This window comes from Myotis myotis, unplaced genomic scaffold (assembly GCF_014108235.1).
Source record: "Myotis myotis isolate mMyoMyo1 unplaced genomic scaffold, mMyoMyo1.p scaffold_m19_p_2, whole genome shotgun sequence".
Lineage (NCBI taxonomy): Eukaryota > Metazoa > Chordata > Mammalia > Chiroptera > Vespertilionidae > Myotis > Myotis myotis.
Genome location: NW_023416324.1, coordinates 193270063 through 193294038, shown reverse-complemented (window position 1 = coordinate 193294038; position 23976 = coordinate 193270063).

Genomic DNA, 23976 nt, shown 5'->3' with positions numbered 1-23976 from the left:
GAACACAGAGCAATAACCAAGATAATTATCTGAATTAAAGAAAAATAAGAATTCCACAGATATCTAGGCAGAAAAACCAAGTCACTCAAAAAGAGAATAAACCATGCTTGCCTCAGACTTCTCCACACTGTCCTGAAATACACAATATCAGAAGACAATGGAAGGATGTTTACAGAATTATGAGTGAAATTGTAATCTAAGAATTTTAAACAGAATGCTTCTGTCATTTGTATAGAAGAGGCAAAAAATAGACATTCTCAAATATGCAAGAACCCAAGACAATGGGTCTTACAGAAAGAACTATTTGATGATGAAATCCAGCAAATCAAGGGATGATTGAAGTTAAGTATTCAGAAATGAAGAAGCCAAGTTATGAAGTGTCTAGTCATATTGAGAGCATGTGAACATGTTGTAATGCTAAGTTACTTTCATATATATATATATATTTCAGAGAGGAAGGGAGAGGAAGAGAGATAGAAACATCAATGATGACAGAGAATCATTGATCGGCTGCCTTCTGTACACCCCCCACTGGGTACGGAGCATGCAACCCAGGCGTGTGCCCTGACCAGGAATAGAACAGTGACCTCCTGGTTTATAAGTCAATGCTTAACCCCTGAGCAACACCGCTGGGGTGCTAAGTTAGTTTTTATACCACCTTAGGAATAGACAGAACAGAGTGTATAAAAAAAGATCCAAAAATGCAAGAAATTAATAAGTGATATGGCTAGCATTGCTAAATCAGTGAGGAAATGTGAATTATCTACATCACATTGATACAGTTAGTTACACAGTTGGAAAAACAAGCTGGTTCACCTCCAAAGCTCTTACACTAAGATAAGTTATAAATAGATCTACTTAATTGAGTATTAAAATATGTAAAATTCACTATAAAAATACTAGTATATGTATAATTCTTTGATAGAGAAGAAATTTCTAAGCATGACCCCAAAAACCCAAAGCCATGAGAGATAGACACATTTGACTGCACACAGATTTAAACTTCCTCATGGGCAAAAAATAATAAAATAATATAAACAAAGAAAATAATCTGGAAAAAAGAACAGTGACAAGTATGACAGACAGAGGTAATATTCTTAACATAACAAGAGCTCTTATAAATCAAAAGAAAAAGAAGGGGGGGAGGAATAATAGAAAAATGTCCAAAATACATGAACAGACAGTTCATTTTTAAAAAGTAATTCAAATATAAGTAAACTAGAGGCCCGGTGCACAAAATTCGTGCACGGTAGTGTCCCTAGGCCTGGCTGGCAATCAGGGCCAATCGGTTGTTCTGCTGTTCGGTCGACTTGCATATTAGGCTTTTATTATATAGAATAAGACATTCCACCATATTCTAATCCAAAAATGAGGGCCCTGGCCAGGTAGCTCAGTTGGTTAGAGTGTCAGCCCCAATATGCCAAGATTGCGGGTTCAATCCCTGATAGGGCATAAACAAGAACCAACCAATGAGTGCATAAATAAGTGGAACAATGGATTGATATTTTCCTTTTTCTCTTTCTCTCCATTCCTTTCTCTCTAAAAATCAATAATTTTTTTTTAAAAAATGAGGACTTCTGCTTCCAGTATGACCAAGGAACCACAGAAGCTTTCTCTGGACAACTATAAACTTGGAGAAAATAACGCAACATCACACACACACACACTGATCTGAAGGCACTGAACAATGAACAAAAGCTGATACATTCTGAAGGAAAGTTAAAACTTGGAAGAAGGAAATAACAAAAAGTCTCTGTTTTTATGGCATTTAGCCTGAGGTCAGGCTGAAGCCCGTGACTCACGGGGTGACTAAAACGCTGATAGAATAAAAACACAGTCTTTGTAGGTTGATGAACCAAAGGACAGAGTTAGGGCAACTACAGACACTGGAAAATGAGTGGGGAATCTAGAAAAAAGAGAATCTTAGAGGGGAGGCCCAAATTCTGAGAATAAATTATACCCAGTTCTCTGCACACTTGGGGTGACTCAAACAGCCCACAATAAGCAGAGTACTGAACTGAGATTTGAACTGCCAACCAAAAGACAGAGTTTGCAGCTTGAATTCAGTCAAATTAATTGCAGCTAAAAACAAAAACATCAAAACTCCTGGAAGGATGTAATAAAACTCAGAATCTATACAACATATCCCAATGTATAAGATATAATCCAAGATTAAATGATATATAGAGAATGAGACAAATGTGATCAGTGTCAAGAGAAGACAATCAATGGAGACCAACCCCCCGTATTATCCAAAGGTTGAATAGCAGGCAAGAATTTTTTTTTTTTTTTTTTTTTTTTTTATTGCTTAAAGTATTACAAAGGGTATTACATATGTGTCCATTTTTATCCCCCCGCCCTAGACAGTCCCCTAGCCTCCCCTATCCCCCAATGTCTTATGTCCACTGGTTATGCTTCTATGCATGCATACAAGTCCTTTAGTTGATCTCTTACCCCCCTACCTCCTGCCCCGCAACCCTCCCCGGCCTTCCTGCTGCAGTTTGACAATCTGTTTGAGGCAGCTCTGCCTCTGTATCTATTATTGTTCAAAAGTTTATAATGGTCTCTATTATCCATGAATGAGTGAGATCATGTGGTATTTTTCCTTCATTGACTGGCTTATTTCACTTAGCATAATGCTCTCCAGTTCCATCCATGACGTTGCAAATGGTAAGAGATCCTTCCTTTTTAGAGCAGCATAGTATTCCATCGTGTAGATGTACCACAGTTTTCTAATCCATTCATCTACTGATGGGCACTTAGGCTGTTTCCAGATCTTAGCTATGGTGAATTGTGCTGCTATGAACATAGGGGTGCATATATCCTTTCTGATTGGTGTTTCTGGTTTCTTGGGATATATTCCTAGAAGTGGGACCACAGGGTCAAATGGGAGTTCCATTTTCAGTTTTTTAAGGAAACTCCATACTGTCTTCCATAGTGGCTGCACCAGTCTGCATTCCCACCAGCAGTGCACAAGTGTTCCTTTTTCTCCACATCCTCTCCAGCACTTGTCGTTTGTTGATTTGTTGATGATAGCCAGTCTGACAGGTGTGAGATGGTACCTCATTGTTGTTTTGATTTGCATCTCTCGGATGATTAGTGACTTTGAGCATGTTTTCATATGTCTCTTGGCTTTCTGAATGTCCTCTTTTGAAAGGTGTCTATTTAGGTCCTTTGCCCATTTTTTGATTGGATTGTTTATCTTCCTTTTGTTAAGTTGTATGAGTTCCCTATAAATTTTGGAGATTGGGCCCTTATCGGATATGACATTGGCAAATATGTTTTCCCACACAGTGGGTTTTCTCGTTGTTTTGTTGATGGTTTCTTTTGCTGTGCAGAAGCTTTTTATTTTGATGTAGTCCCATTTGTTCATTTTCTCTTTAGTTTCAAGTGCCCTAGGAGCTGTATCAGTGAAGAAATTGCTTCGGCATATGTCTGAGATTTTGTTGCCTTTGGATTCTTCTAGAATTTTTATAGTTTCCTGTCGTACATTTAAGTCCTTTATCCATTTTGAGTTTATTTTTGTGTATGGTGTAAGTTGGTGGTCTAGTTTCATTTTCTTGCATATATCTGTCCAATTTTCCCAGCACCATTTATTGAAGAGACTATCTTGGCTCCATTGTATGTTCAGGCAAGAATTTTTAACAGTTATGTTAACTACTAGAGGCCCGGTGCACAACATTTGTGCACTGGGGGGGGGGGGGGGAGCCGGGTACCTCAGCCCAGCCTGTGCCCTTTAGCAGTCCGGGAGCCCTTGGGGGATGTTCAACTGACAGCTTAAGCCTGCTCTGTCAAGTCCCCGCCCACCTGCAAGCACCTCATTGCACACGCAGCCTCGCACACCTCACCACGCACACAGCCCCTCCCACCCATGCACGCCTCGCCGTGCAACCAGCCTCCTGGTGACCAGTCTTGGGTCGTTAAGGCGTGACGGCGTCATGACCAAGGGATTTTTTATAATAGAGATGCTCATCAAAATAAAGGAATGTATGTTCCCAATAAAGGGGAAAATAAGCAATCCCAACAGAGCAATGGAAACTTAAAAAAAAAACGGATGGAAATTCTAGAGCCCCAAACAATATGATATTAAAAATTGACTTGCAGAAATAAAATTTTGAATTTAAATTAAAAATTCATAGCAGAATGATGATGATAATGAAAAGTCAAAAACTTAGATATAAATCAATAGAAATTATCCAAAGTGAAGAACAGAAAAAAAATTGCAAAAAATTAACAGAATCTTAGGGATCTGTAGGACAATATTTAAAAAAAAAAAATCAAACAAACATACCTTGAGAGTCTGAGAAAAAGGAAATAATGAGACAGAAAAAAATATTTTAAAATATATATTAAAAATTAAAAAATTTATCACTGGCTGAGCGGCAACCTATGAACCAGAAGGTCAAGGTTCATTTCCCTGTCAAGGCACATGCCTGATTTGTAGGCTCAATCTCCAGTAGGGGTCGTGCTGGAGACAGCCAGTCAATGATTCTCTCTCATCACTGATGTTTCTATCTCTCCCTCTCCCTTCCACTCTGAAATCAATAAAAATATATTTTTAAAAAATACACAATAATACTTGAAGCAAAAATTACAAGGTTTATATAATAAGGGTTTATAAGTATAGATCTAATACATATATCATCTAGAACAAAATCATGGAGGGGAGTAAATAGACCTCCATGATTGCAAGATTTTTACATTCTGCACAAAGTGATACCGTATGAACTCAAAAGGCTGAGCAAAGTTAAGGATCTATAATCGCTAGAGTAATCACTAAAAGAAAGGATGCAAAGAGCTATAGCTAATAAGCCTGACAAAGGTTTTTTTCAGACTTTGGCAAATGAATCCATCCTTTTGAAAGAGCCCATAGCCAAAAAGAACAGGACAAATTTGAAGAGCAGTTCATTGATAAAGAATGAAATCCAAAAGGCCAAGAAACAGCTGATGTTTTAAAACTCAGGAAAATTAAAATAGAGCAATGCAATACCATTTCCTACAACAGACAGGCAAAATAAAAGTTTGACAATACCATGTCTTTCAAAGATAGCGAGGGGGGGAGGAGGAGGTAGGGGGGCGGGGCGAGAGATGGGAATGCTTATAATTGCGGGCCGGAGTATAAATTAGTACAACTGCTTTGAAGGGCAAGGTGGTGGTTCCTAGTAAAGTTGAATATTTAAAGCAATTATAGTAAAATGGTAACATGTATTTAATCCCAATAGTGTGCACATAGTTAAATATGATATCTATTCTGTACTTTCAACTAAAACTGGAAGTAAAACAATTTATGCTTTACGATGTTCATGGAAGCAATGTTAATAAGCAGAAAAAACTTGAAGATCTCCTAGGTGCCCAACAATAGGGGACAAGTTCAATAGACTGTGTATAATAAAATAATATGCAGCAGAATGGAGATATAGATAGATAGATAGATAGATAGATAGATAGATAGATAGATAGATAGAGATAGATAGATACAGATACAGATACAGATATAGATATAGATATAGATGAAAGTATATCAAATATATTGCCAAGGGATAAAAACCAAGCTGTAAAACAATAATGCTCCCATCCATTTTTTAATAACTATATACTGTATATGCTTGTGCACGAATAGAAAATAGCTAAAAGAATGCCCAAGAAACTGTTATAATAGGTACTACAGGGAGTAGGCTGGGAGGGAGAGGTGGATTATTATTTTTTTATTTATGCTCTTCTAAATTATTTGAATAATTTCTTTTTGCCATGAACATGTATTACTTTTATATTTTGGGGGTAAAAAAAAAACAAAACACTGACAACTTTTTAAAAGTTATACTTGTTCATAATAGCAGACTACTGGTTGTTTTGCTGAGTCATTCCAGCTGCAGAATTTTAAAAAATTATTTTCTTCAAGTTTCAGTTGTAGAAGGAATTTAGGTCTACCATTCCTGGTGTCACTATGCCTTTTATCCCTTTTTTATGTTGCTCCCCACAAGTACCTGGGACTCCAGGTTGCCTCCCTTTTCTGCACTCTGAATCTCACACAGCTGCATGGCCCTGACCCACACCCCAGACTCCTGAAGCTTTTTCCTGGGTCCTCAGGAAACTCACCATCATCAGCAAAACCCCCCTCTATCCCTAGCCTCTTCTCTGGAAGGACACTGAGGCCAGGGCTCCCCTGAAACCCTCTCTAGTGGCAGCCACTCCCCCTCTCACAGGCCTCACACACTGGACCTGTCTCCTTCCTCACCATCTGCATCTTCAAATCTCAGGTCATCAAGTGAGATCACCCATCGTTCTTGTTGCAATCGTCTACCAGCTCCAGGACATTGAAGGTTATAGCTCCGGCCTCACTGTCACTCTCCAACCCTTCTCTTGCCTCGGTGATTTTAACATCCCCACAAATGATTGGCCCAAAGCCCTAGCCTCTTAGTTCCTTTCATCTCCTCTCCTGATCCTGCCCTCCACCCTGACTCTTCTACTCACACCCAGAGTCATATTCCAGCCATGTCATTCTAGGCCTTTACAGTATACAGATGTCCATTACCCTCCCTAACCAACTCTCTGCCCACCCCACCACCACCACCATTTTTCCATCTCTCTTTTACTGGCTCCTCAACTGGACTGATAATCCATCTCTCCTATTACCTTTCAATTGGCCCTTAGCCCCCTGTTCCCCACTTTTTACCCAGTTTAAATGCCATGGTCAATCTCAACTCACTTTTGCCTCCTCTGCCTGGGCCACACGGCTGAGTGAGAAAACACACAAGACTCCAGGGAGGTAAGTGGGTGAGTCTTATGATTCCTGGAGGAAGAACACCCCAGAAACTTGGAACAGCATGTGCAAAGGCCCTGAGGCACGAGAGTGCACAGAGACAATCATCAGCAAGAGCCCAACAGCTGAGCAGAACAAGTAAAAGGGAATATAATCAAAGATGCTCCCACAAAAGTGAGTCACTAAGTAGGTCATTTAGGGTTTTCTAGACCACGGTAAAGACAGCCTTTTCTCTGAGTGAGATGGGGAGCCATTGGAAGGTTTTGGACCTATGTCTGCAGAGGTTACTCTAGCTGTGGTATTGAGAATAGACTACAGGGAGCAATGACGGGACAGAGGAGACCATCTAGGAGGCTCCTGTAATCATCCAGGCAAGAGATGGTGGCAGCATGGGTCAGTCTGGCAGCTGTGTGGACACTGAAGGACAGTCTGATTCTGGATATATTTCAAAGGTAAAAAGGATATGGATACGGGGTGTGAGTGAATGAGAGAGATTACTTCATGTTGCTGTTCCTTTTAGTTTGGTTGGCTTTTTTTGCCCATACAGCTGAAGGATGGAAAGGCCGTCGCCTGAGATAGGGAAGCCTGTGGGTGGGTGGAGCAGGGGGGTTTGGGGAGAGAATCTCAGGTAAATCTTAAATCCAGTGAACCCATTCTTGACCACCCTACTGTAACTCGTACTCCAACCCGCACTCTCCACACCTTTCCCTGCTGTATGTTTTATAGCAGGGGTCCTCAAACTTTTTAAACCGGGGGCCAGTTCACTGTCCCTCAGACCGTTGGAGGGCCGGACTATAGTTTTAAAAAAACTATGAACAAATTCCTCTGCACACTGCACATATCTTATTTTGAAGTAAAAAAACAAAATGGGAACAAATACAATATTTGTATTTGCATGTGGCCCGCGGGCCGTAGTTTGAGGACCCCTGTTTTATAGGATGGATGAAGGAGAGTCTGTCTGCCCAACCCTTGCCTGGGGAGGACAGGGCACCTGGATTAGCTGCCTCTCTGAGGAGGCATTCAGTGGAGACTGGGTGTCCCGAGAGGAAACGGAGGTGATGCTACCGGGAGACGGGATGGGAGCTGAGTGGGAAAATGGAAACGGATGTCCATTACACAAGTGACAAACAGAAAAGTCATTCCCTGTCTACTTATTTCTTTTCAAAATCAGTTACAGCTGCAGGAACAATAAATATTTCCCCTTTCCTGTCAGGGATTTAAACCTGAACCTCATAGATGAGGCTCTTGTATGCCAAGACCACATCCTTTTCCTGCTTTCACTGAAACAGATGACCTTCGCTAATTGGCATCTTCCGGAACAGCAGGATCCCCGCCTGAGGTGTGATCTGGAGAGAGGCCAATCAGTGTGGTCTGGCCATAATTCCATTTTGACTTTAAGAATTCCAGCGGACCAAATGAATACCTTGCTCCATTAAGAACAATCTCAGGTAATGTATCTGTTCATTCTTGCAGACATTCATCTCTCCAGAGACTTCAGACAATGCTTTTTCACAATTAATATCCATGTAAGTACCTGTCTTTTGCAAACTGAGGCAATAAGTCGTCCAGTCCTCCTGAGGCCAAACCCCAGCTCACCCTTTTGGACTGGGTCTCCCTACCCTTTAACACACCCACCGTCAAAGGGGAAAGGGACCAAAAGGTGAATAATATCCTGAGACCTTAAGCCAATCTATTCCTATTCTTGGTCATTGTGCACAGCACACCTGGTTGACTCCGAGCATAGAGATTTTCCATAATCCCTGGCAGAGGCTGGGATTGGGGCAAAAGCCACAGTTTGGGGACTTCACAACCGGAGGTGAATCCTGAGCCAGGGGCCTCAGCATGTGTCAGCATGATGCCCTGGAAGACCCAGTGGGGTCAGCTGTTGCTCTGTGTGCACCGTCTTAGGGCCTGTCCATCATCTGCGTAGGGGCTTGTCCAGAGCAGACAATCAGCAACAGACATGGCCCCATTAGCCTCTGAGCATTTTCTTACTTTCTGACACAACCGAATTTTCCACGCTTCCCTTGTCTTTTCTCTGCTCCTGACATGGAGTCAGCCGTTTTTCTAAGGAACGCTGTTTCTGTTTAGTGGGGAATGGTATTCAGAAATCAAAATCTTAGCTCTCAGTGTGCTGATTTGCACAGGGATGTGTCATTGTTTCTAGGACTTTTCAGTATACATACTAGGAAACGCACACATACACACAGGTTTATTCAACACCTCCAGTTCAAACCCAACAGCACAGGGCTCTCCCTAGCCTTCCACAATTTCTCTTTATCCATAGTGAAAACTCTTGCTCGCTCACAAAAACAGTATATTCATTAATTTTATCTACCCCATAATATACACAAAATTGTTCCAGAATTACAACATCAATGCCACTACTAACCGCAAACCTACTCCAAAGTTTCTCCGCCCTTCTTTTTGTTCTTAGAATATACCCCACTAATAATATGCAGTCACAGTGCTGGGCTCAAAAGTTACTTACATGTATCTCTTCCTTCCCAAGTTATCAATGTGATATACAGTTAGATCCATTTGTTTCTGCTTTTATTTAACCTTAGGGTTTGCTTATTATACCCTTAAGTTTATCTTTTAAATATGTAAAGCATTTCAGGAGTTCAAAAATTAAAACTATAGTCCAGCCAGTATGGCTCAGCGGTTGAGCATTGAGCTATGAACCAGGAGGTCATGGTTCGATTCTTGGTCAGGGAACATGACTGGGTTGTGGGCTCGATCCCCAGTGTGGGGTGTGCAGGAGGCAGTCGATCTATGATTCTCTCTCATCACTGATGTTTCTATCTCTCTATTAAAACTATAGAAAGAATATTACCCCCCATCCCTTTTCCCCACTCTCCAGCTGCTCCTATACCCTGGATGGAATCATTTTTTTTAAATGACTGGATAATCCATCTGTTTTTTTAAGAAAGACCTGCATATATTTTTAATGTGTATATGAAGTAACTCATATATATTTATAAGACCTTCCTCCTAGACATTGTGCTCTAGGACCAAAGTGAATATAAAGGTGAATGAGATATAAACTATGAGAGAGCAAGGAATTGTGATGAAAAGATTGTGATAAAATTAAAACTCTTGTTATAAAAATAAAACCTTCCTGTAAGAAAATACACAGGCTTGTAAAAATTCAGAGAAGTCTCTCAAGAAGGAGGAAGTGTTCAACTTTGTCCAGTGTGGCTGAGGGGTCCAGGAAGATGAGGGCAAAGAACTGACAAGGTGGAGTCCCTGGTGATCCTGACCAGAGTGGGTTCAGAGCGTGATAAGGGTTTACGACCAAATTGGATTGTAGTGGATTAAAGGAGTGGGCACTGGCCGGTTTGGCTAGTGGATAGATCTTCGGCCTGCGGACTGAAAGGTCCCGGGTTAAATTCCGGTCAAGGGCACATGCCCAGGTTGAGGAGTGGATCAATCCCCAATAGGGGGAATGCAGGAGACAGTCGATTAATGATTCTCTCTTATCATTGATATTTCTATCTCTCTCCCTCTCTTCCTTCCTCTCTGAAATCAATAAAAAATATTTAAAAAAAAAGAGGAGTGGGAGATGAGGAAGTGTGACATCAGTACAAACATCTCTTCTGATGGTCATTTCAACCATCAGAAGAGAAATGGATCTATGACTAGATGCAAACTCCATGCAAAGGAAACTTTAACGTGCTAGCCCCCCACCCCCCCGCCCCCCACAATGTCTTATATTCCCCATCAACCTTATAAAGCAGGCATTATTATTACGCATTGTGCAAAGGAAACTTTTTTTTTACATGAGAGCTACTACAACAGGCTTTCACCAATGAGAACACTAAGGTAGGCAAACGGCAGAGCTAGGATGTGAGATGAGGTAGATTGGCCACAGAGCCCCCTCTCATCCGCTGTGCAGCACTGACTCCCACACCAGGTCCAGGACCAGAAATAGAATAACAGATGACTTCTGACTTCCTAAATTATACATCTGTTATCTCAGCTCCATTTCTCTCACTAACATGGAATGTGGAAGTAAACCAGTGAAGTTAGGAATCATGTTCTCCACAAACATGGGAGTCAGCAAGAGGTGTGAACAATGACTCACACGTTTTATTGGCATGCTTTAGTTTGACCAAATTTTCTTCCCTCAGTTATTACTCTAATAATAAAATGCAACTTACTTTGCAGTTTAAAATTTACCATTATTCAAGAGTAGGGCAGCAATGTCTAGGAACTTATCCGCCCAAAGCACTTCCACAGGCTTGCAAAAAAAAAAAAAAAGAAGAACCAAAAATATTTTTGTGAACTGTTTATCATATTGAAATATTAAAAACCACCCAAATATCCTTCAGTCAGAGTCTAATTAAACTACAGTACATTCATTCAATATCGTGCCACTTTTAACAAGAATGAGATAGATTTAAAGACAAGAAAAATCCTCATATGTAATTTAAGTGACAAAGCAAATGCAGAACTGTTTGTCAAATTTGAGTCTACCTTTTAAACTGATGCAAATGTTAGTATATGCATAGAAAAAAAAACCTCTAGAGAAATAATCAATAGACCTATAATAAGAGTTTTGAGGAAGAAATAAAATAACAGATGACTTCTGACTTCCTAAATTATACATTTCCGGATTGTTTGAATTATTTACAGGCATCTCTTCACTTGCGCTATCAGACGCAAACAATGTATTGTCTAAGTAGGCAGATGAGGCAAAGCTGTCCGAAGTGCAGCAGGGAAGGATGCAGCCCGAGGCCAGGCTCCAACCCCCAGTCAGTTACCTGCTGCCTCATTTCCTGGCAGCCGAGTTTTATGACTGGCTGGCTCTCAACCCATCCTCCTGCCAACAGGACATTGGCAAGCAGGGACGCTAGAAATCTTCCTTGAGAGAACTCTAACAAAAGCATAAGAGGCATTACAACTGGGAAATATGGCCAAAGGGAAAAATCCATAAAAATCATCCATCCCCTGAGTCTCTATCCATGGAAGGAAATTAGGCCATTAAGCCAAGGAAAGGAATCAGGATCATTATGAAATCACACTGGTTTGGCAGTGGGAAAAACGAGAGATGTTAAGTGCAATTCATCTTTAGAGAATTCCATTCCTTTCCATCAGGCCTGAGAACCTACAGAGCCGTAAAAATAACAGAGATAAGATAATCACTAGCATAGCTGACATTTTTACAGTGATCCACAAATTTCAGAGTCATTCCCATCCATTTCACACCATACTAGAGGCCCAGTGCATGATATTTGTGCACAGGTAAGGCCCCTAGGCCTGGCTGGCAATCAGGGCCAATTGGGGCTTTCCTTCTGGCTGTCAGCCAGGGCCTTCCTTCATTTCTCACCACCCCCTGGTGGTCAGCGCATGTCATAGCAAGCAATCAAACTCCCAGACTCCCAGTTGAACTCTTACGGGGACAATTTGCATATTAGAATATATATTGCATGTCTGCTCTTTCCAAAAACTCTGGGAAGCAGGTTTTGGTGTAAAGGAGGTAGTTACTAATATAGCAGGACTAGAACACAGGATGTCTCATGCCTGTATTATATATATACTAGAGGCCCGATGCACAACAATTTGTGCACTGGGGGCGGGGGGGCCCTCAACCGGGCCTGTGCCCTCTCACAGTCTGGGACCCCTCAGGGGATGTCTGGCTTGTTTTGCCCCCGCCTCCCTCTGCTGCCCGGCTTGTTTTCGGCCACCTGGCTTGCTTCGCTCCCAGCCAATATATGCAAATTAACCGCCATCTTTGTTGGCAGTTAATTTGCATATTGCGCCGATTAGCCAATGGGAGGCATAGCGAAAGTACAGTCAATTACCATGTTTGGCTATTATTAGATAGGATTGCATGTCTGCCCTTTCCAAAAACTTTGGGAAGCAGGTTTTGGTGTAAAGGAGGTAGTTACTGGAGAAACCAAGATGGCGGCATAGGTTAACGCCGGAGATCGCTGCCTCAAACAACCACTTCAGAGATATAACTAAAGGACAGAATGGACATCACCCAGAACCACGGGAAGGCTGGCTGAGTGGAAATTCTACAACTAGGAGGAAAGAGAATATCATACCCAGACTCAGAGGAGGCGCAGTGCTGAAGTGAAATACTCAGGTGCGGAGTTTGCGCGCGGAGCGGGCTGGCGGCGGAGGGCGCGGTTGTTGTTTTCAATCGGGAGGGAGTTTCAGACTCTGAGCTCCAGATCCGGGCGAGTCTCTGGGGACCGAGACTCAAACGGGAGAAACGGGACTGTCTGGCTTCGGTCGGAACTCGAAGGCAGCTTTCTCTCCAAGGTTTGCAGCCATTGCTGGGGCTCTGAGAGGCAGAGCCCCTGGGGAAGGAACTGAGAGTCGCCATAACTGCTTGTTCCGCCCGCCCTGTAGATCCCCGGGGACCCGCCCCGCCCAAGCCCTGCTCAGAGCCATTTGCCGGATAGCCTCAGGCAAACGCTAGATTAGCACCACCCTAGAGATCCAGCACAGAAGCCCTCCCACTACAGACACAGCCGACTCTCATAGCCAGTTAGCCTGGAGGTCAAATCACCCCGGTATTGCCGACATCAATCAAGGCTTAAAGGCAACAAGACTGCGGACAAAGACCACTAGGGGGTGCACCAAGAAAACATAAAAAATGCGGAGACAAAGAAACAGGACAAAACTGTCAATGGAGGATATTGAGTTCAGAACCACACTTTTAAGGTCTCTTAAGAACTGTCTAGAAGCTGCCGATAAACTTAGTAAGGCCCTCGAAAAGACTGGTGAGACCGCCGATAAATGTAGTGAGATCCTCAAGAAATCTAATGAGACCCTCGATGTTGTGATAAAGAACCAACTAGAAATTAAGCATACACTGACTGAAATAAAGAATATTATACAGACACCCAACAGCAGACCAGAGGAGCGCAAGAATCAAGTCAAAGATTCGAAATGCGAAGAAGCAAAAAACACCCAACTGGAAAAGCAAAATGAAAAAAGAATCCGAAAATAGGAAGATAGTGTAAGGAGCCTCTGGGACAGCTTCAAGCGCACCAACATCAGAATTATAGGGGTGCCAGAGGATGAGAGAGAGCAAGATATTGAAAACGTATTTAAAGAAATAATGACAGAAAACTTCCCCCACCTGGTGAAAGAAATAGACCTACAGGTCCAGGAAGCGCAGAGAACCCCAAACAAAAGGAATCCAAAGAGGACCACACCAAGACACATCATAATTAAAATGCCAAGAACAAAAGACAAAGAGAGAATCTTAAAAACAGCAAGAGAAAGAAACCCAGTTACCTACAAGGGAATACCCATACGACTGTCAGCTGATTTCTCAACAGAAACTTTGCAGGCCAGAAGGGAATGGCAAGAAATATTCAAAGTGATGAATACCAAGAACCTACAACCAAGATTACTTTATCCAGCAAAGCTATCATTCAGAACGGAAGGTCAGATAAAGAGCTTCACAGATAAGGAAAAGCTAAAGGAGTTCATCACCACCAAACCAGTATTATATGAAATGCTGAAAGGTATCCTTTAAGAAGAGGAAGAAGAAAAAAAAAAAAAGGTAAAGATACAAATTATGAACAACAAATATGCATCTATCAACAAGTGAATCTAAGAATCAAGTGAATAAATAATCTGGTGATCATAATAGAATCAGGGACATAGAAAGGGAATGGACTGACTATTCTTGGGGGGGAAAGGGGTGTGGGAGATGCGGGAAGAGACTGGACAAAAATCGTGCACCTATGGAAGAGGACAGTGGGTGGGGAGTGAGGGCGGAGGGTGGGGCGGGAGCTGGGAGGAGGGGAGTTATGGGGGGAAAAAAAGAGGAACAAATGTAATAATCTGAACAATAAAGATTTAATTAAAAAAAAATAAATAAATAAAAATAAAGGAGGTAGTTACTAATATAGCAGGACTAGAACACAGGATGTCTCATGCCTACGGGCATCCTGGAATTGACCAGAATACTAATGAATATAATTCATTTTTAGGCAAGTATATCTCTTCCTGAAATGCTAGACAGACAATCTATCCATCAAAGAAAAAGGCTGATAGCAGGTAAACATTGCAGAAAATGCAAGGGAAACTGAGGCCACAAATGAAGCCCTAGATGAGGAGGACATTGGTCAGCCTGGCTTCCCTGAACCTGAGTGGTTCAGAGTGAATTTGGATGTCACCAATGTTCTGAAGGGTCTCAGTCCAGTCTCATCTCCAAATCTGTCTCCATGAAAGGAGTTTTTAGGGGTAAAATAGGCAGGTCTAGGAAATTTTAGGAATTAAGGGGTCCATGGGAAAACCCATGGGGCTTCAAAGCTGGTAGCTTCAGAAGGTGCACATTCGCCCAAACCGGTTTGGCTCAGTGGATAGAGCGTTGGCCTGCGGACTGAGGGGTCCTGGGTTCGATTCCGGTCAAGGGCGTGTACCTGGGTTGCAGGCGCATCCCCAGTGGGAGATGTGCAGGAGGCGGCTGATTGATGTTTCTCTCCCATCGATGTTTCTGACTCTCTATCTCTCTCCCTTCCTCTCTGTAAAAAATCAATAAAAAAAAAAAAAAAGAAGGTGCACATTCATAGAATAGGGGAGCTGCCAGAAGGTACATTTCCATAGAATAAGGGAGCTGAGAGCTGCAGAAGGTATGCATTTACAGGATAAAGGGAAGGACACCCCTCATTCGGAGAGGGAAGAGAAAGGCCCAAGGGAATAGAAAAACAAAAGGGAGAAGAAGAGGAGAACCTCACATGAAGTTTGAGCTCTGAAGCTGCTATAGTGACCAATCAGAGGGGATATCAGGACACAAAGTACTGCAGCCTTTATAAACCTAAGAAAGAGGGACTTAGTGGGACTCTCTCCCCCTCCCACGTGGGAGTCTGTGCTAGTTTCTCAATAAATTTCCATCTTTTACTATACCACCTTTTCATTCTTCGACTCCACTGGACAAGGACCTGGGAATCATCCTGCCCAGAGGAACATCACGCGTTCCAGTTCAATTTTCACGTTTCAATGTCAACCATGACACCACCAACCTGGACCCAATATGCAGTGAGGAGCACGGGGACAATATCATTAGGAGGGCTGCATCCTCTTCCCCTGGACGCCACAAAGCCACCATGCCTCTGGCCTGGCTAATGTTTGTTTCACAAAGGCAAAAATTAACACGCAAAATCACCATGTAAATTCCTCAAGCTGATTGAATGAAAAACCAACAATAAAACCCACTCTTTCTCAACTCCAGCTTCAGTGGAGATGAATAAGGACTTGAGACCAGCCCACACCTCATTTTCATTCTCATTGTGCACACAAGCACTAACTTTACCGTGATTCTTTCTGTAGATGCCCACCCTTCTTCCTCTTTGCTCTCACACTGAGCCTTCTTCATTACTCTATTAAGCCAAAGAAGGGAGAGGGAATCAACTGATTGATGAAGTAAGGTAGAGAAAAAGATGATTTAAATAGTTCCTATCATATTTTAAGACAAGATTGTTCCACTCATACAACTTGACAAAAGGAAGATAAACAATCCAATTTTTAAAAATGGGCAAAGGACCTAAATAGACACTTTTCGAAAGAGGACATTCAGAAAGCCAAGAGACACATGAAAACATGCTCAAAGTCAATAATCATCCAAGAGATGCAAATCAAAATGACAATGCAGTACCTCCTCACACCTGTCAGAATGGCTATCATCAACAAATGACAAGTGCTGGAGAGGATGCAGAGAAAAAGGAACACTCGTGCACTGCTGCCGGGGTCCAGCCCCAGCAGGTCCAGGGGTCCCCAAAGGTGTGGATGGAGTCGGCGAAGAAGGAATGACACGGAGACAGCGTTCAGTTGATCAGCAGCCTAGCCAGGATCTCTAGCCAAGTTCTGGTCAGGCTCTCCAGCGAAGTTCTGGTTAGGATCTCCAGCCAGGTTCTGTAGCCATGTTCCCTCACTAGGTTCTCCAGCCAGGTTCTGTCCAGGTTCTCCAGCCAGGTTCAGTCACCAGGTTCTAGTCAGGTTCTCTTGCCATGTTCTATCCAGGTTCTGTAGCCAGGTTCTCTCGCTAGGTTCTGTCTCTAGGTTCTGTTGCCAGTTTCTGCCCAGGATCTTTTGCCATGTTCTCTCCAGCAAAGTTCTTCTGTCTCTAGGTTCTGTGTAGGTTCTGTCTTCTAAGTTCTGTGTTCTAAGTTCTGTGTCTTGCGTCTTGTTACATCTGTATTTATACCAGTTGATTCCAATCCTATCAATCTCTATTACAAAGGTTAGGGTGTTTCTTATCTCCATTCCAGGGAGTAAAGATTATGTAGCTTAAGCATGATTGTTCATAGTTAAAGTGATTAATTACCCGCCTGGCACTTAGTTGAGGGGTTTTATTCCCTCCCTAACTTCAGGGGAAAATCCCTACCTGGGGAAACAACCTTTCTCAGAGAGGAGACCTTGGTTAAAACACATAGTGCCAAGAAGGTGAGCAAACATATTAAGAACAGTATGCCATATATGCCAGGTCCCTTGAAACAGCAAGCATGGACCGGCTCCCGGCACACTGCTGGTGGGAATGCAGACTGGTGCAGCCACTTGTGGAAAACAGTATGAAGTTTCTTCAAAAAATTAAAAATGGAACTCCCATTTGACCCAGTGGTCCCACTTCTAGGAATATATCCAAAGAAACTAGAAACACCAATCAGGAAGGATATATACATCCCTATGTTCATAGCAGCACAATTTACAATAGCTAAGACTTGGAAACAGCCTAAGTGCCAACCAGCAGATGAGTGGATTAAAAAACCGGGGAGAACCAAGATGGCGGCATAGGTTAACGCCGGAGTTTGCTGCTTTGAACAACTACTTCAAAAGTGAAACCAAAAAACGGAAGGGACATCACCCAGAACCACAGGAATGCTGGCTGAGTGGAAGTCCTACAACTAGGAGGAAAGAGAAACGCATACGGACACTCAGAGGAGGCACAGTGCTGAAGTCAAATTCTGAGGTGCGGAGTGCGCGGAGCGGGCTGGCGGCGGAGGGCGCGGTTGGCGTTTTCAATCGGGAGGGAGTCGCAGACTCTGAGCTCCAGATACGGGCGAGTCTCTAGGGACCCAGACTCAAACGGGAGAAGCGGGACTGTCTGGCTTCGGTCAGAGCGAGTGCAGCTTTCTCTCTGAGCTTTGCAGCGGGTGCTGGGACTCAGAGAGGCAGAGCCCCTGGGGACAGGACTGAGAGCCGCCATAACTGCTCTCTCCGGCCCACCCTGTTGATCCTGTGCGACCCGCCCCGCCCAAGCCCTGCACACAGGCATTTGCCTGATAGCCTCAGGCAAACGCCAGATTAGCACCTCCCTAGAGGACAGAAGTTCTCTCACTGCTGACACAGCTGATTCTCATAGCCACTTGGCCTGGAGGTCAAACCCTCCCTGGAATTAGCTACAACAATCAAGATTTAACTATAAAACTGCGAACAAAGACCACTAGGGGGTGCACCAAGGAAGCATAACAAAATGCGGAGACAAAGAAACAGGACAAAATTGTCAATGGAAGATATAGAGTTCAGAACCACACTTTTAAGGTCTCTCAAGAACTGTTTAGAAGCCGCCGATAAACTTAATGAGATCTACAAGAAAACTAATGAGACCCTCGATCTTATATTGGGGAACCAACTAGAAATTAAGCATACACGGACTGAAATAATGAATATTATACAGACTCCCGACAGCAGACCAGAGGAGAGCAAGAATCAAGTCAATGATTTGAAATGCGAGGAAGCAAAAAACACCCAACCGGAAAAGCAAAATGAAAAAAGAATCCAAAAATGCGAGGATAGTGTAAGGAGCCTCTGGGACAGCTTCAAGCGTACCAACATCAGAATTATAGGGGTGCCAGAGGATGAGAGAGAGCAAGATATTGAAAACCTATTTGAAGAAATAATGACAGAAAACTTCCCCCACCTGGTGAAAGAAATGGACTTACAGGTCCAAGAAGCACGGAGAACCCCAAACAAAAGGAATCCAAAGAGGACCACACCAAGACACATCATAATTAAAATGCCAAGAGCAAAAGATAAAGAGAGAATCTTAAAAACAGCAAGAGAAAGAAACTCAGTTACCTACAAGGGAATACCCATACGACTGTCAGCTGATTTCTCAACAGAAACTTTGCAGGCCAGAAGGGAGTGGCAAGAAATATTCAAAGTGATGAATACCAAGAACCTACAACCAAGATTACTTTATCCAGCAAAGCTATCATTCAGAATTGAAGGTCAGATAAAGAGCTTCACAGATAAGGAAAAGCTAAAGGAGTTCATCACCACCAAACCAGGATTATATGAAATGCTGAAAGGTATCCTTTAAGAAGAGGAAGAGGAAGAAAAAGGTAAAGATACAAATTATGAACAACAAATATGCATCTATCAACAAGTGAATCTAAGAATCAAGTGAATAAATAATCTGATGAACAGAAAAAAAAATAAATAAAAAAATAAATAAAAATAAATAAATAAAAAACTGTGGCACATCTACACAATGGAATACTACGCTGCTATAAAAAAGAAGGAATTCTTACCATTTGCAATAGCATGGATGGACCTAGAGAGCATTATGCTAAGCAAAATAAGTCAGTCAGTGAAAGCTAAATATCACATGATCTCACTCATTTGTGGGATATAATGAACAACATAAACTGATGAACAAAAATAGAGCCAGAGGGAAAAAAATATTATTTTAGAATATAATAGAAGTAATCCTGTTATTTGCGGATTTTTAATACTTTCTACAAATTTTGTGAAATCATGCTATGTTAGTACAGTTTTGGTAATATTATTATACTTAAAATCTTTTTTTTCCTGAATAATTGGTGATTACTGCATGTAAAATTATTATATTTAAAATCGTTTTTTTGCAATCTGGGACCCCTCGGGGGATGTCAGATAGCTGGTTTCGGCCCAAACCCCACAGGCCTGATCCAGAAAGGAGGGAGCCCAATCCTGTGCATTGAGTGTCTGTCCCCTGGTGATCCGTGCGCATCATAGCAACCAGTTGACCGGTGGTTCGGTTGTTTGGTCACTTAGGCTTTTATATATACAGCTGTCTACAATAGAGAATCTCTACGACAGGAGGCAGAGTGATGGCTGCCTAGGCTGGGGCAGGATGGGAATGAACTCTGAGCAGACACAGGAGACCTCACTGAGGTGATCGAAATGGTCTAAAACGGGATTGTGGCAATGGGCGAACAACTTGCTGAATATACATAAAGTCATTAAAATGTACACCTAAAATAGGTGAGTTTTACAATATGTAAATTATATTTCAATAAAGTTGCTTTAAAAATGCAAGAGTCCTGTGCAAGTCTCAGGTTTCCAGATGTAACTTCACATTCCTGCTAACATTGGAGCCACTTTAGATAAAATGAATGGATGGCATCATTTTAATAAAATGATACCATGTCCTGAGACTAGCCTTTTAAGATCCCCCTAAGAGAGTCTAAATAGCAAAGTCCCCAATTGTTTTTTCAGTTAGCAAAGCTGACTGTCATCTTCGTACAGACTTTCCCTCTGCTCTCTGAAGCTGACTTTGGTTTATTTACTTTTTATGGGAAATTGGCTACTGCCTAAATACTGGAGTTTCACTTGAAGTTAGCTGCAGAATAATTTACTTTTGGTGGCCAGATGCAATATCCAAATGTTAATCAGCATCAAGTCAAATTTACTTAAACTATGGCATTCAATCTTGTTTTTCTCATTTGGCTAAAAGGCAATTCAGAGGGGTTTTTTCCTAGTCCCAAAAATATTTGTATTTCTTGAAATCTGAGAGTATCAATTAATTTTTTCTTTTTAAATATTATGCAGCTGGATGTACATACAGGGATTTCAGCCTTGTTGGTAGCATCAAAATGTTGTCCACAAACAAGGACTTGTTAAATAAATTACTATACATCCAAACATGGAATAAATCACTATGCATCTATTATAAACATGGATCAAAATTTATAGGAATTGATGTGGAACTATCTACAAGACACATTTTTAAGTAAAGGAACATGTGGAACAGTGTGCTTATCATGCTACCTTTGTATTTTGTGCTTAAAAGAATATATACAGGCCTGGACAGTTTATCAAGTGGTAAGAGAGTTCCCCACACACTGAAGGGTCTCCAGTTCGATTCCCAGTCAAGGACATGTACCTGGGTTGTGGGTTCACTCTCTGTCCCTGGTAGAGGCGCGTGTGGGAGACAGCCAGTCTATGTGTCTCTCTCACCTCGTGATGTTTTTTTTTTTCTCTCTCTCTCTCCCCCTCTCTCCCTCCCTTCCACTCTCTCTGAAGAGCAATCTAAAAAATATCCTCAGTGAGGATGAAATAAATAAATAAATAATTAACGTATATATACATAAATGCTATATATGTCTGAGTATCTACGCATAGATATACCAGATTGGGAAGAGTATGCTCTTATAGGGAGGGAATTATTGGATTCCTGGAGGTTTGCCCTGATAGGAACATTAAGTTTTCAGTATATATTCTTTAAAATTATTGAAATGTTTGCCATGTGTTTTGATCATCCACTGAAAATTTTTTTCATGACTTAACTCCTTTACCACTACATTTGGTAGTAAATTAATAAGTTTTTTAAAATGCAATTTCAATACTGTAACAGTTTTTGTCCAGATATAGTATTAATGACATGTAATAAAAACTCTGACCAAATTTTAGTATATAGTTTAATGATAAAGTTAGCTAAAGATTTCAATTTCTCCGTCTCTAAAACAGCAATACTAAAAGAAAGATTTGATGGAATAACATTTGTAAGATGTAAGAGGTGGAATCATTGAGACGGAGTTTTGCAGGGGCAGCTCACGCTTGGATACAAGTAAACAGTTCAGCTGTGAAAGCAATAGATCTGTCTGTACTGCACATTTTTTACTTACTCATCATTGGATCATTCAGGTTGGATTGGACTTGACTTACAGTGATCAATTATGTCTTTTTGTATTGCAGGACCAAATTCATTATCAGATCCTCGGGGACTAAGTTAGCATTAAATATGTTTGTAGCAGCAGACAAATTCATAATCTGCCTGTCAATTCATTCCACTGTCTAGTCATTCTTCTGCCTACATAATTAATTTAGTTAAAGAAACACCAATAAACGTATTTTAAAATTATGATGGCCCATTATAGTTCGCAAAACACTTTACATATTTTATCGCATTCAACCCTCTTAACAACCCTGTGGGGGAGGCAGTTCAGACATTGTGTCTGTTTCACAGATGGTCATAGTTAAAGCACCTCGTCAGGAAGCAGGGTGTGGGATTAGAAGCTGGGTTCTCCCTGTGAGTTCTACATACTTTACAGCGTGTATATGAGCATTCAGAAAAGGGTGTGTTTGTATATTAAATCTGCTTTGTTCTATTAGAACATAAAGACAATGTTTCAACTTTATAATTTCTGTATTTTTATGAATGGAATTCACATAGACATGGTTTAAATTTATCTGGACAATTATAATATCTAAATTCACCTGGGTAGCCAGAGTGTTCTTGTGTGATGGGGACCATTCATTTTCATAGTCGCATTTCTGACTCATGGATTTGTGTGGGTGTTGAAGACAAAAATCCAAAGAAAGAGGGATGGGAAAAGATTTCTGTCTATATTTAAATATAAATAATAGAAAGAGGCTGAGCTAAGCTATAAATAACTGAAGTGAAATGTTCTGTGGAAAATCCATGGCAATAGCATTACTGCTGGCTGAGAAATATGGCTGCTTAAAACCCTGGTTTGGAAAGCCTGTTCATTGCAAAATAAGTGCTTTTTTAATATTATTATTACATCAGGTCATCGTCTTGTTTTTTCCAGGTTTACAAATGTCACAATTGATTTTATACATTTCTATGATTCAAAATGTGTGCTTTTTAATAAGTACCATGTATTAGGAACAGCAACTCGGGCTATCATTTGGTGTCTTACTCCAGATTGAGGTAGATTTTTGTGATTTTTTTTTCTTCAGCAAGGTGCAAAGATATGTTTATTATTTTAAATACTAACCAGTTATTGTGTGGCCAAAAATATTAAGTTCCCATTATCATCATCATCATTATTACACACACACATGAATAAAGGCATTAAATAGTCTACTCAAGACCAGAATCTGGACACTGACAATATCCATGGCATTAGGTGATTTTTGTGGCAGTATTTTTGAAGATGTCATGAAGTTAAGTAATTGAGTTTGCTTTTTGGACATTCTCTAAAGTGTTAGCAGGGAAAACCGCCTACTGTGGGCAGGGACAGCATCATGATTCTGCATTAAGTGCTGAAACTGCCCTTCTTCATAATCTAAATGAAATACTTGCTCACAGCGGAATGTTTCACATGCCTTTTGTTTGGTTCCAACTTGCAGCGTCATCTTGCTTCTCAAATGATTTCAGAGCCAAAGACGGGAGGTTTCCAAGCCAGAAACTCCCCTTGTCTTTGAATGTGTGCCTGTTTAGACCTGAACCTCAAGGGCCAACCGAGTAACTGCATTCTAAATAAATTTGAGTTCCCATAGGATTTAACATGACTTAGCATCCGTTTGAGGACTCCAAAGGAGTTGTTCTAATAATCATGCACCGTGGTAATGAATAACTTTCACCTCTTTGTACAGATGTTGTGAGAATGCTGCAGGAAGAGGATAAAAGGACAGCTGAAGCGGATCCATTAAAATGTGAGTGGACTTCTGGTTTTGTTTTCTATTCTTCAAGATTGATTTGGCTAATCTAGGTAAAAAGAAACTCTCCCTTGTGTTTGTGGGAGAGTTTCCACTGTATTCTGCAATGCTAACCAACATCTGAGATGAGCATTTACCAGCCTGTTATTGAATATATTCATATCTGTATATATGTTTATAATCCTATATAATAAAAGCCTAATATGCAAATCTACCAAAAAACAAAACGACTGGTTGGCAGGGCCTATGAGTGGGCAGCACCAGGCCAGCCCAGGCCGGTGCCAGCGGGCAGAGGGAGGGGGCAGTGGTGACCGGCGGCGGTGGAGGGGTGATGGGGGGGAGGGGCAGGGCCGGAGCTGCCCCCTGGTGGTCAGTGCTCTCCCATAGGTGAAGCACCACTTAGCCACAAGCTGGGCTGACGGCTGATGAGCACAGCAGAGGTGGCGGGAGCCTCTCCTGCCTCTGCTGCAGTGCTAAGGATGTCTGACTGTGGCTTAGGCCCACTACCCCCCACCCATCAGTCCAACATCCCCCAAGGGCTCCCGGACTGCGAGAGGGTGCAGGCCAAGCTGAAGGAC